General features: G+C 38.4%; 1 protein-coding gene across 6 annotated transcripts in view; it reads left to right on the top strand.

Moving 5' to 3' along the window:
* Window positions 1-13,633, top strand: part of IQUB (IQ motif and ubiquitin domain containing) — a 163,909-nt gene that overhangs the window by 93,485 nt on the left and 56,791 nt on the right. For all 6 annotated transcript variants that reach the window (XR_012074307.1, XR_012074305.1, XR_012074308.1 and 3 more), the window contains exon 13: window positions 604-726. The gene's annotated coding sequence lies outside the window, so the exon portion shown is untranslated. The remainder of the gene's footprint in view (window positions 1-603; window positions 727-13,633) is intronic.

The following is a 13,633-nucleotide window of genomic DNA, read 5'->3' on the forward strand; positions in this document are numbered from 1 at the left end:
AAGAAAGTGGAACTAATTTTGGAACTTTAAAACAGAACCCAATCAGTGGCTCTCAAGTATGCCAGGTCCAGTACCCCTTTTGAAAGAATATTTGGTTCCCTTGGCAACCAGCCCCCATCCTTAGGTGCTTTCCAAAAGTCACCTCCTTAAGATAAACTCCATAGTGATAAAAGGGCTTGTTATGAATAACAAGACACCCATTTCACCTTTATGGCTCTGAAGTTTTTGCAGAAACTGAGGACTAGAGACCAAATATTGTAACAAAAGATGCTTCCATTCCTCTTGTAGCTCAGGAAATTCCAAAGGTTTTGAAAGCTATGAGCTAGTAAGCATGAATGAAGACCAAATATATATGAGAAATATATGTTGGTTATCTAAATGGCCAAAGCTGTATGTGAAAAACCAAACTCTGCACACCAAGTAAAATAAAGCTGCAAGGTGAATTTATTGCAAGGGTTTCAACCTGCAAGCTGGGAAACTCAAGGCCGTGGGAGCAATGAGTTCCCAGCTGTTTACAGACTAAAGGGTTTTTATGGAGCAAATGAGGAAGTTATTTGACTTTTTCAGCTAACTGGTTGCCTTGTGGTCTTCTTTTTTGTTCAGGGCTGCTGACCTAGGGGAATGAGGAAGTCCAGAGATGGTGTGAAGACATTTGGCATTTATGGATTGACTGGTGTCCACTGCTGATTTCTGAGAAGAGCTGTAAATTTCTACAAATGGTGTTAGGTAAGGTTAAGCTTTGCTTTCCTTTTATGCACTTGTATTGCCAACTCCATTTTGTTCCCAACATAGGTGACTCCATTTTAGTTGTTGTTCTACATATATCTCTTTTTTTCCCTACATATGTTTCTTATAAATCACAATGTCATCCTTAGCAAAGTGGTAGGTCATAATAACACCACCCTCTGCAAATCTTCAAATCTGATCACTTCTGGGATTCATGTTCTACGTATCTTGGGAATGGAAAAGTGAATATTTGGTGGATAGTGGTGGAGGTATGTGGTAGTTATGTTACTGAACCAAACGTGAGTGTACGGTGAAGCCAATCTACTGACATCAAGTTGTGGTGAAGGAAACTTGATTGTAAGGCGCCATACAAGGATTCCAGGGCAGCTAGTGCTCAGAAAGCCTGAACTCCCCAGTGGGTTTCAGCCAAGCATTTTTAAAGGGAAGGTGAGGGAGGGGCGTCCCAGTGTATGTGATCAGCTTGTGCGCACTTCTCTGGTTGTTTGATGTTGAGGTAACCGGGTGGTGTCATAGGGGTTAACATGGTCAGTCCTTAGGCACTGGTAAGTCTGGGGGCTCCGTGCTCATGACCAGCAAGTAATTTCTTCAATTTGGTGGCAATTTAAGAGTCTGTAAAACAACTTAGGAAATGTGCATCAAATACTATTATTACTGTGTCCAAACTTGTTCTGCTCACTGCACAGCAGGCCAGTAAATCGGGAGACGAGGTGTTGGGGCAAGGAATAATGACCTTATTTGGAAAGCCAGCAGACCAGGGAGACAGGGGGCTAATGTCCTAGAGAACCGTCTCACCCAAGACAAAATTCAGGCTCCTTTTAATACTAAGAAGGGGAGTGGATGTGGTTGGTTGGTGCAGACTTCTTGGTGTTGGAATCCTTTGTTCTTGCAGCTGTCCGTGTAGATCAGGTCATGATGTTCCTGTAAACCTCCAACAAGACAAATGTTGTTCTCTGTTCTGCAACTTTTTATCTCTATACGAATGGAAAAGTGTTATACCCTTAAAGGTCAGAGTCTTGAGAATGGGCTGTCCTGTATATTTTCAGACTATAGGCAACGTTCTTTTACAAAAGGTGAGAACCAGTATGACTAAGCACAGGAAACAGAGCACAGGGTTAGAGGCAAAGGAACAGATCTAATATGGAGTCAGATTTGTCCTTGCCTGTTACACTGTTACCGAGGCACTTCAGAGAGAAGCTAAAGCAGAGGAATTGGAGGAAGGGTCTGTCCTGGAAAGGCCCCGTGGGGTCCTGCTCAGTTATAGTTATGTAGGATTCTGCCAAAATGGTGTCTCTCATGAAGTCAATCAGAGAAGCGTTGATTCTGAAAGCTGTAAGTTCTCTATTGTTAAAATGTGTGCCCAGCATAAGCTTCAGTAGTCAGTTCCTGGAAATCAAGATCCTGTGTGGCATCTGACACCATCTTATTCATTTATAAATGTCAAAGTAACACTTTGAGGGTATTATGATTACTAGTGGGCTCTAAGTAACATTTCTTCAAGTTATTTAAATCTCATCAGTAGCTTGTTTGTTTATTTGTTTAAATCTCAGTAGTAGCTAATTCATTTAATTAACCGCAATTTTCCGGGATGGTCTTTTGGTAGCTTATGAGTATAGAAATATGAAATTTCCCTAAAGTGTTATAAATAAATTTATGTCTTTCATGACTGACACATGATCTTTAATGTTAACTGGGTAGCTAATAAAAGTCCTAGCATAGACTCGTAAAAATAAGTGAAGATTAGAAAAACGAGACATGTAGGAAAAGATTAAGGAATCATTCAGGGAAACTGAGAGTCATTTTGCTGATAATCTTAACTTTGCTGATAATGAAATATGGAGAATGCTGGTGAGTTATTGTTCTTCATAAAGAATAGAAGGAAGAGTGAATAAAGTGTTATTTGTAGCACTTGAATGGGTTAGAAGTTCCAGCCAGTTGGAAAATATTAAGACTTGTTTTGGAAATAAAAGCAGTTTGGAATTGTTCTTTCTGGATTAAGACAGGATAATTTCCTCATTTGTTTGCTCTGATCTAGGACAGGTTAAGCAAAGCACATGGACAAATCTGACAGTTTTAATACAGTTTAGTCAACTGTTGGAAGTTGGAAACCCTCTGTTGTTCTTAGACCCTGGAGGTCAGGGTTGAGGCATGGTGCAGGGCTCACCTTCCTGGTCACTCACTCTCTTTGCAGTCAGAACTTTTGGTTCTCCGTCTGGTATCATTCATAAGCTCTAAATTTGTTTACTCACAAAATATAAATTAACTAACAAGCTAATATGCAGCATTCTCTTATTGGATATTTGAAGATATATTTAATTCATACATTGAAGTAAGCGTCTATTAATTTCTGTTAAGATAAAGAAGTTAGGACTCTAAGAACACTTCAAAAATCTATTTAGACCTTGATACATGTAAGGACTTATAAAATAACATGTATTAAGAATGAAGGTACCTCAACTTTAAAATAATAGGATCATTTTAAGTTTTCTCATGCTCCAAAAAATTTAGGATTACAATCATTCTCTTAATTCAAAAGCATTTGAAAGCTCTCCAAAAATTTTTTAAATCATTTGGAACAAGACAGAATAATTTACCATTATTATTGTACTTTAGTGTTTTATCATCTTCAGTTCAGTGGATGGCAGGCAGCCAAAAGATGCACTCCTCACAGATCCTCCTGAACATCCGCAGTCCAGAATTAAATGGCTAGTGAAGGCCAGAACCAGGAAAGGGGAAATCAGAGGAAAGTCCATCTAAGATGCTCTTTACCAATTTTTGGAGCCACAATCTTTCCTATTCTCCAGTTATTTACTGCTTACTTAAAAAAAATTTTTTTTTAAATGATGCTCCCAGAAATCCTTGAATGTTTTGGGAAACTATGAAAGGTAGTCTTTTTAACATCCAAATGGAATTTGCTATATTTAATTACATATCATGTGATAATGGTACTTGAGCTGCTTCCAAATATTACTCAGAAAGAAAGAGTATGCTGTGGTAATTCTGGCAATGCCCAGACTTTTCCTACCCCTTCAATCCCTTCCCCCATTCCTACCCTCACTCCCAAATTTCATTCTTTCAGTCTCCTGTATTGTCTTCTCCGTGAAGCCTTCTCAAAGGCCATCATGTGAATTTCACCACTCCTTGCTGGATTCTCCCACTGGACCTTGTATGAACCTCTACTAAATCTCACTCAGTGGCATGTTCTTAAGGTCTTCCATGTTCCTAAAATTTATAATTACAGACAGCAATGGTGAGAGAGGACATTCAAAACATTTAAACACCAGTAAGGCATAGGTGTTGACCAATCGGAATGGAAGCCAGCTTTAAATAACACTGGCTTAAAAGAATGAGTCTATGAGCTCTTCAAGGGCAAGGCTCTTGTTGCATTTGATTTGATATTTTTAACACCTAGCACAATACTTGACTTACAGTTGATCTATAAATGTTTTTTATGAGTGAATGAATGAGATAGCAAGAAAAGTTATGCATCAATTACAGGGAGAGTCCTGAAATCTTAGTGGTGGCTTCAGGATTCCCTAGCATCATTTAACTTTAGACATGAGTTTAGCTTGAGGTAAACGAGTTGTCCTTTGTACTAGATGATCCTAATGACACACTCCGCAGGACCTATGCGTTGAGTTGTCTCCATAAGCCAATTGCCCTGAGCCATCTGCTCTCTCTCAGACTTTCCTGCTGTAGTTTTGAGGAACAGAATGGGTTAATTAAATTGGATTTGTGGAAGAAGAAATAGTAGACAAACCAATTTCCTAAATAGAAAGTCTATGATGCCATTTAAAATATAACCTATAGCTAATTGTTTAAAAGATATTAAAATAAATGTTTTGAAAATTACCATACCTCATAAGTTATTTTCACATATGATGGGATACATACTAGATGGTAGTCATTCTTCATTTAATGTTGATCTATGGTGGAAAAAGATTCTTTAGATACAATTTGGAACTATTTAAATTGAAGAAATACATGCAGGATAGCAATTCTTCAGAGCTTTTTTTTTTTTTTTTCAAACCTAAAGGTAGAGTACATGTCAACCTGGTTTCCAGCTATCTTTGCTCTGTCTTGTGAGCTGGGATGGCTTCGTTCCAGTCCCCATTTTTGTAGCAGCTGAAACTTCCTGCTCAGCAGAGTGGTGCTTCCTTCTCTTCTACCCCAAGCAGGTTCATAAACTCCTCAAACACACGTCCAACTGAATAGATTCAGTTGCTCATATTAGACTAACTCTGAGGAATAAAGGAAGTCTGAGGCCAACAGTAGTCAGTTTGAACTTAACGAAACCTAAGTGAAAAATAATTGTTTGCCTGTCTTTCTGAGTGATGAAACCACAGAGGATTAAAGGGCGTGAGTTGTGTACATCAGTGCAAGTTAAAATGGAGAGAAGGGTGGGGCCATACAGAGCTCTAAATCTACAGCGATGGTCCCAGTTTACTCCTGGGGCACAATGCGATGGCAGGCAAATCTGAAAACTTCTCATAAACCTTTTTATCTTCAGAAATATTAAGCATTTTGTTTAATCACCACTAAAATATCACCTGGATCCAAAATTCTACAGTTTTTAAAATGGCAATTGACCATAGGTTTTGGTCATTGAGAGTAAGCAAGTTATGAATTAAGTGTGTTCTGCCTGCCCCAGGGCCTCGGACTGGGCTTTTTTAACCCCAAATGCCCGAAATATTTGTATTCCAACAGCTGTTATCTCTTTTTCCCACAGAGAGTCCTTATCAGTCCAGAAATGGGAGGCCCATAATATTTTGGAAGTTACTCTCTTTCATTTCCTGATTGATTTCAGGGCACTGTCCCCTTCTAAAATGATGCCTAGCACATGTTATTAAAATTTACTGGACTACAAAAAAAAAAACTACTGGGCTACACATTTGCTTAAGACATCAGTGTAAATATTGTGAGTGAATCATTTTTCCAAAAGTGAGACCAAGACAATAGAAATTAGTCCTAAACACGCATGTAAAAAAAGATGAAAGTAATGATGCTTAATCTTTAAAAATTAGCATTTACTGTGGTAACAAGGCAAGTTCCAAGTGAAAGAGAGAGATGCTTTTCAGAGCCTGAGTCTCACAGAGTGTCGGCTTAAAGATGGGGTGATCACATATCCTGCAGTTTGCAGATTCTGAAATGCAATTTTCACATTTTAGTCAGGAGTAAGTAAGTACTGGAAGATTGAGTCATGCTGAAGGATTTATTTATATATAATAATGCCAGTTTACTAATTACAAAATAACAAAAATAATGAGAAATTGACTAGAATCCCGTGAAGCTGGACAGTAAATGGTGTTTCCTATAGGTACAAAATAAAATCAATATTAGAAGACCTCTTAGTAGCTATACTGTTATAGAGTAGGGAGTCACACAGTCTCCCGGGACATTTAAAATAATCATTAAAATTGAGACGTACTATCCCCTATCTCCATTATAGGACTTTATTTCTAAGGAAAATTATTCAGTCCCTTAGACAGGGATGGAAACAGACTGGTAAATTTTTAGTATTGAATTTTTATATTTAGAATGACTTAGTCACCAAAAATTTTAGCCCTTATAGTACTGTACCTTTCTCTTTTTCCCAAGATCATAGTTCTCCCAAGTTAATTATATTTCAGAATGCTTTATTTTTTTTTTATAAAGCACCAGAAATCACTTGTTAAGATTTAGGATTTATAGCTGTGTGAGCAACCTGTTTACAAATCTTTACCTTGGAGGATTATTTCTCTAGGAAGTGTCAAATCCAATCATGTTTATGCTGGTTATAGTGTTTTCTTACCAGTGTTTATATTGGCACCTTATTTTGGATATAAAACTCTTATGTAGGTTTATAGATGTAAACTAAGATTGATTATACCAGGCAAATAGCTTAATGACTACATAGCAACCCAAGTATTTGTTGAAATTCTGATTTATGTAATTTAAATGGCAACCTTAGTTTAGTCTTCCATTTTTTTTTTCCCACATTTTCTCCAAGATGGCATTTTTCTATAAGACTCAATTTGTCTGTTTTATATACTGGGACCTCAAATACATTGAAGTCTCAGTTTTCAATATTTATTAAGGGTCAGTAATTGTGCAATGCAGTGAAAACGTGAAGATACAGTCAAAGTACCTTTCTTTTTAATTAGGCAGATTGAGTCATATGTAAAATACTGAAACATTTGAAGTGTCTAGAATGAATTATTTTTAACTAATTTAAGCAAGGTAGCTCAGCTCTTTTTTTTTTTTTTTGCTTTTTTTTGACTGAAAAAAAGAACTTGGACAAAGGTCAAGCTAGGTCCCTTGTTAAAAATATTAATTGTATTCATTTTTTAAAGTAAAATAAAATAAATAAGAAACTTCCTAAGAAAGTTTGGCTTAGGAACCATTGTCCTAAAACACGGCCTGAGGAAGAGTATATAGTAAGCACTCCTTTGTAAGTGATTTTTGTGTATCTTTAAGATACCTCCATAGCCTAACCTGATGGCTAATACTGCCAGCAAAAGTAACTCCCTGTAACTGTTAGAGCATAGTTTTTACCTGGGAGAGCTGATACTTAAGTTTGAATTTCCCCAGGAAAGAGCAGAGGACTGCGAATGGGGAAATAGGACTGGTGAGTTTTGAAAGGAAAAGAACGAAAGTAAAAGATCTTGAGCATAAAATTATCCTTCACAGTGGATGTGGGGCCTTGGCAGCTAGAGACACTTGGTGAACAGTGGGACATGTGTAAAAGTACCAAAAAACGAGAAAGGGGTGCAAAAAGAGTGGAGTAAGGTTTTTCACACCTGCCTAGATCCACATATCCTTATGCATCTGGGAGTTGGGCTCCCACCCATGTGCTTTAATATGTAAGACCTTTGAAAGTCCTCGACCAAAAATATCTCTTTTAACTTTTCTCCATAGTTACCTGAGATTCTCATTGTATTTATTTTTGGGGGGAGGGGGTAAAAGCAAGAGTAATTCTACCCTCACTTTCTAATCAGCCTGTAAGCATCTTGTTAACGAGAACTGTATCCTAATTCTCTGAACCCCTACACAGTGGCTAACAGTGATGCTTACAGGTGACCTCTGCATGTGAGGGAAGATGGGGCATCTTCATTTCTACCTGTTGAGACCCCAGTTGGTATTAGTGCAGCCCAGGGGCACCAAGAAAGAAGCGCAGCCTCAGGAGAGGGGCACTGAGAGAGCAGGGCGTGGGGAACCTTGAGCCACTGGCCGGCTCTCAGCTTTGTAGGTGGAGGGAGGTTAATCATAGAAATGTTTTGTTGACCAGGGACTCTATGAGAATCTTGCATTATCTTTCTGAAGACGGTCTAATAAGAAAAGTGGGGTCTTTAGGGGAAAAAAACCCACATGGAATTGATTCCTAGTTGTGGGATTTTGCAGAAGTAACCTCTCACCTTTAGTTCCTGATCTGTAAAATGGGATGAGACAGTAACTACCCTGGCCTCATGGAACCGAATTTTCTCTCTAACTACTAGTGATTATGTCTGGCCAAGTCAACACTTGTGTTCACCTCTTTTATTGCTCCTCACTTCCCAGCCATTCCCTACCTAAGAGACATCTCCCTACCACACCTGTTTATATGGGTCAGGGATTAGCGCAGTAAAGTTTATTGTTTCAAGCTATATAGCTAGAAAAGCATCTATTGTTTTTTAATTAAGGGAAAATCCTGGCTACATTTAGATTTTTCTTTCAAATCACTTGAAGGTAAACATCAACTCCGCTATGGACAAATTCCAAATTGATGCAACCTGATTTAAAATCTTATTTTAGGTCCTTAAACTACATTTGCAAATCTAGTTCCTTATGCCGTTTTGCAGTTGACATCCATTGGAATACATCTGAGTAAATTTTCAAAGTTACAATTTGCAGAATTACAATAGGGCAGAAAGATTTTGCTGTTACTCCTTAGATTTCCTAATTATACAGGAGCTAGATTCTTGGCTGTACAATAAGAAGTGAAGTAAAGTGGTAGGTTATCTTTTTTTTTTCCCCATGATCTAATCTCTGCATGTTGCATATTATTGCTTTTTGCAGTGTTCTTCTTGCTTCTGGTATTTTAAAGTATCTTTTAACATTTCAGTTGATGTTGTATACTGAACAGATGTCTTAAATTATTTGTGCATGGTGTTCAGAGAAACCTGAAAAGAATTAATTTTGAAAATAATTATTTTTAGCTTTTCCAAAGCTTCGTAAAGCACTTTCTCCACTTTTTTTTTTCCTTTCCGCTGTAATGTTCTTGAGCTCATCTTTTCAGGTTGATATGTTGCCTCATATCTATATTAAATTCACTAGAGTAAGGCCTTGAGTACATTCATCAAACGTCCAATTTGGCGATAACCAAGTTAACGAGTAGCATTTGTTATTAATTATATCAATAAAAAATCATAATTTTACAACTCTGGTTTGAGCCTAATAGAGTAGGAGATTTGAGGGGTGAATATTCACAGGCAATTAATGGCTCGCCCTTTGGAAAAAAATGCTAAAAATCATTTTAATAGCCTCTTTGCATCCTAACCAGACTTCAGTCAAATCAAACCATCTCTGGCTAGACAAAATGTAATTGGTTCCTCAAAATTAAATCCAATGAACTTGTCTCTGCAGAAGGTCAAGTGATGTATTTCTTTCTCATGAAAGAAAACTGTTTTTCATTTAATGCATCAGTTAGTAAAAAGGTGTTTTAGTATCCTGTTTGGATTCTGTTTTTTTTATGACTGCATATTAAAGTAACCATCTTGCCAACATGCAAATGGTATCCTAACTGAACACGGCTTGGTTGAAAGCGATGATGAAAGGGCCAGAGAGACTTATCAGCTACGCTTTTATGCCTGGGAAGTGGAAAATCACTGAGCTACCAGAATCTTCCTCTGTTTTATGTTTATATGACTCATAGAAACAAGTAAAAATGAAAAATATGATATTTTCTCCTTTTTTAACAAGGAGACAGTCAAAGAATCTTACAGAATCTTAGATTTTGGTATCTCCTTTTTTGGTGCAAGAGTCAGAAACCCCAGGTTTTTAAAGGAATGTAAAAGAGAAAAAGGGAGAAGGAAAGGAAGGGAGGGAAGATGGGGAAAGAGACAGACAGACAGACAGACCAGAGAGCGATACCTGTCTTTGTCATGATGGGGAATGGAGTAATGTTCGTTGAAAGCATCTTGCCAAGTGCCACTAGACTCCTTGCAAGTTTCAAGGCATTCAATCCTTTGAGGTATGTCTTGTCTTCAATTTAGAGTTAAAGAAACAAAAGCTTATGAGGTTCCAGACAGCTGTCCAAGACTACAGGCTACCAGTGGTGAGCCTCATATCTTACTGACTTTGAAGCCCGTGAGCTTTTCACTGTGTCACTCTAGCCCAAAGCATGTGGCATCTCATTTTTGGTAAGGAAAACCCATTCCAGTCTTACTGAACTGAAATTTTAATATGCCATCATTACTTTCTAGCCTAACTGAGAAGTTGATTAGGTTTTAAATATAATGAAGATGAAGGTGATGAAGACTGCCATTCCTTGGTAGATATATGTTTGGTGCATGGTTTGTGTGTGCATTTATTTCTTTGGTGAACTAAGTTTCAGTGTCTTACAGAAAACGACCACTTGTCAGCTAGACTTTGCAGATGTTCTCATCTGAGCTGGTTGGAGTGATTGTCTTCTCTCCCTGTTTCTCCTTTTTTTGTCCATAGATAATAGGCTCCCTCTCTAAGGATAAGAGAAGCTGTAGATGATCAGGAGTGTTATAAAGGTCACTATCTTAAATAAAGCTTCTAGTGGCCAAGGCAAAAGGTCTCCAATGAGATGAGCTGAGCCAGCTCAGAGGATAGTGCAGTGGTCTGAAGGTCCTAGGGCAAGGAGGTACTCCACATGGTCTAGTTGGTGGCACCTGGATCCTGAGACTCAGTTATGTGTGTATATGTGTGTGTATATATATATATATTTTTTAATTACAATATATTTCACACACCATAAAATTTACCTTTTTGAAGGATACAATTGAGTGGCATTTAGTATATTCAAGAGGCTGTAAAACCATCATCACGATTGAATTCCAGAATATTTTTATTACCCCCCAAAAGAAACTCTGTTACTCACTAGCAATCACTTTTCATTCCCCATCCCCCCAGTCCCTTACAACCTGGATTCTACTTTAGGTCTCTACAGCTTTGCCTCTTCAGCTGCATTTAATATGCAGTTACAAGATGATACACTTGATGGCATTTTCTGTTACTCCCACTGAGACACTGAGCATCTAGTCGGTTGTTTCCCAGGACGTTCAGTGAGGGATCCAGTAATTTCCCCAAACCCATACTTTCAGATGTATCCAGCCTTGGTTCAGGCATGAGGATTACATTTTCCCTGGGGTTTGTAAACTTCCTCTGGACATTAAAAGCAATAGGAAGTCAATTAAGTTTGAGCTTTAACTAGAAATGTCTAGCCTGAAATGTCCTCCCATAAGCAAATGTTATTCCATAGGCCCACTACATCAGTCTGGTTTTTCTCTTTGCTCTTGAATTTCATCTCTCCAAACATCATTTGTGTGTATTTAATATCTTGAAAAGACCTTTGAATCCCTTGAAATCAGTTGCCTCAGCCAGAAATCCAAGAATCACCTTAAATCTTCCTTCTTCATGTTTTTATTCTGCTTCCTCTTCCGCACCAGTAACCCATTACTACCAGATTCTGTAGATTTTAACCACCCACGGAACCATCTTGCCTGCTCCCTCCTCCATCTCTGGGTTCCCTACCACTGTTAGAGGCTCATCAACATGGAGCTGTTATGATGGCTGGACTGCAGGTGCTTCTCTTCTGGTCTCCCCTCTTGCCTCACTTCATTATCCTCTACGATGCTCCCAAGTGGTCCTCTACTAACATAAATCTCTTTATATCCCACCTGTCATCCTAAAATTCTCAAAAATCTCTCCACAGTTTTCATAGTGAAGGTCAGAACAACTATTTCCTTCCTAGTCTGCTCTTAGGCTCACCTGGCACAATTTCCCTCTTGTGCCCTTTCCTGCTCCCACATGAAAAGGGGACCCCTGAATGTGTCACTCAGCTCCGGGTTTACTGTCCCTGCACATACCTTTGCACTGCCTAGAACATTATTTTCTACTGTATTCTTCTACCCCCACCCTTGTCTGGAATGTGGCCCTTTTTGGACCGAGACTGTCTAATTCGTTCATCTCTACCCCAAGCACTCTCTCTGTTTCTCTGCCACAGCACTTCACACATTTTCCTCACTGCCCCAGGATGTCAATGCTACTCTCAGTGTCTCCAATTCTATTGTAAATGTATTGAAAGCATAGATTTTAATCCATAGCAGCTAGTATAATATGTAAGTACCTAGTTAATATCAGTTAAATAGAAAAAAGGAAAGAAAAAGAAATAAAGGGAAGAAAATAAAGAGCAACAGAACCCAAATGCTGCTTGTCTCCATGTGTGGCATTAACTTATAATGGGATTCAGCCCCTTTCCCCTTAAAGCCTATCCAAGCCAGAAATCATAAGAGAATAAAACAAGTTTTATACTGTTATTTGGAGGACTTTTGGAGGACACAGAGAGGTTTTATAAAACACAAAGCACTTGGTAAACTTCATAAAAGTCCCTATTTGACCTTTTAGTTTTTCTCCTCCACTCTGAAAAGACATGGCAATTCATAATGTACATAGATGGAACAAAACAACATCAAACAAAATGCGTGAGGTAAAAACCGATAGAACTGCAAAGAAAAGTAGATTAACCCACTATTATAAATGGAGATGTCAACTCTCCTTGACCAGAAATGGACCAACCCAGCAGGCAGGACATCGGTTGGATCATGGTTGAGCTCAACACTAGCATCAATCAGCTGGGTATAATGGACGTCTGTGGAGCACTGCATCCAACAACAGCAGAAGGCATGTTCTTCTCAGGTGCACATGGAATATTCACCAAGACAGACCACATTCTGGGCCATAAAACACACCTTAACACATTTAAAAGAACAGAAATCCTACAGATCATAATGGAATTAAACTAGAAGTCAATAACAGAAGATAAGTGGAAATTCCCAAAATACTTGGTGATTAAATAACACGCTTCTAAATAACATATGGATCAAAGAAGAAATTTCAAGAGAAATTTAAAAATGTTTTCAACTAAATGAAAATAAACGTACAACTTATCAGTATTTGGGGATGCAGAGAAAGCAGTGCTTAGAGGGAAATTTATAACATAGAATGCATTTATCAGTAAGAAGTAGATCAATTCATACCATGGAATTTGGGGAAAAGTCAGAGCTTAAAGGTACCTATTACTGCACAAGACTGGGATGAGACAAGTGCTGAAAACAAAAAGAACTGGTCAAAAATCTCTGAGAGGCAATCAGACCTAATGTTCCTTTCTTCTATCCCCTGTAGCCCAACCCTACCAAGAAACGGGAAATTTCCTTTGAAGAGAGTAAATCTCAAAAACACTGGGGATAACACCAGACAAGGAGAGCTGTTGTAATAAAATGATAAATGATAAGGAGATGATAAAGACTGTGTGGGAAAGTGAACCCCTCCCCTAGTGCTCCTTGCTGTGTGAGCACTCAGAGTCAGGTATATGCTTCCCCTGTTCCTGGGATGAACATTACAGAATTCTTCTCTGGAGAAGCTGAAGTGCTCCAAAGAAAAGACCTGTGGATACTGTCCTGGCAGGAGAGCAGATTCACACTAGATGCTTCAGATGAGGAGACATTAATGGAGGAACTACTTACAGCCCGTACGTGTACAAATGAGGGGTTATGAGTCATGTAGCAGCTAGCAACAGTAGGAAGCTGTTATCTCTCCAGGGCTGAAGGGACAATGGAGAAATAGAAGCCACTGAGAAGTATGGCAGTGGAGCAAAGCCCTCAGAGTTCCAGATGCCGCTAGAGAC

Source organism: Vicugna pacos, chromosome 7 (assembly GCF_048564905.1).
Source record: "Vicugna pacos chromosome 7, VicPac4, whole genome shotgun sequence".
NCBI lineage: Eukaryota > Metazoa > Chordata > Mammalia > Artiodactyla > Camelidae > Vicugna > Vicugna pacos.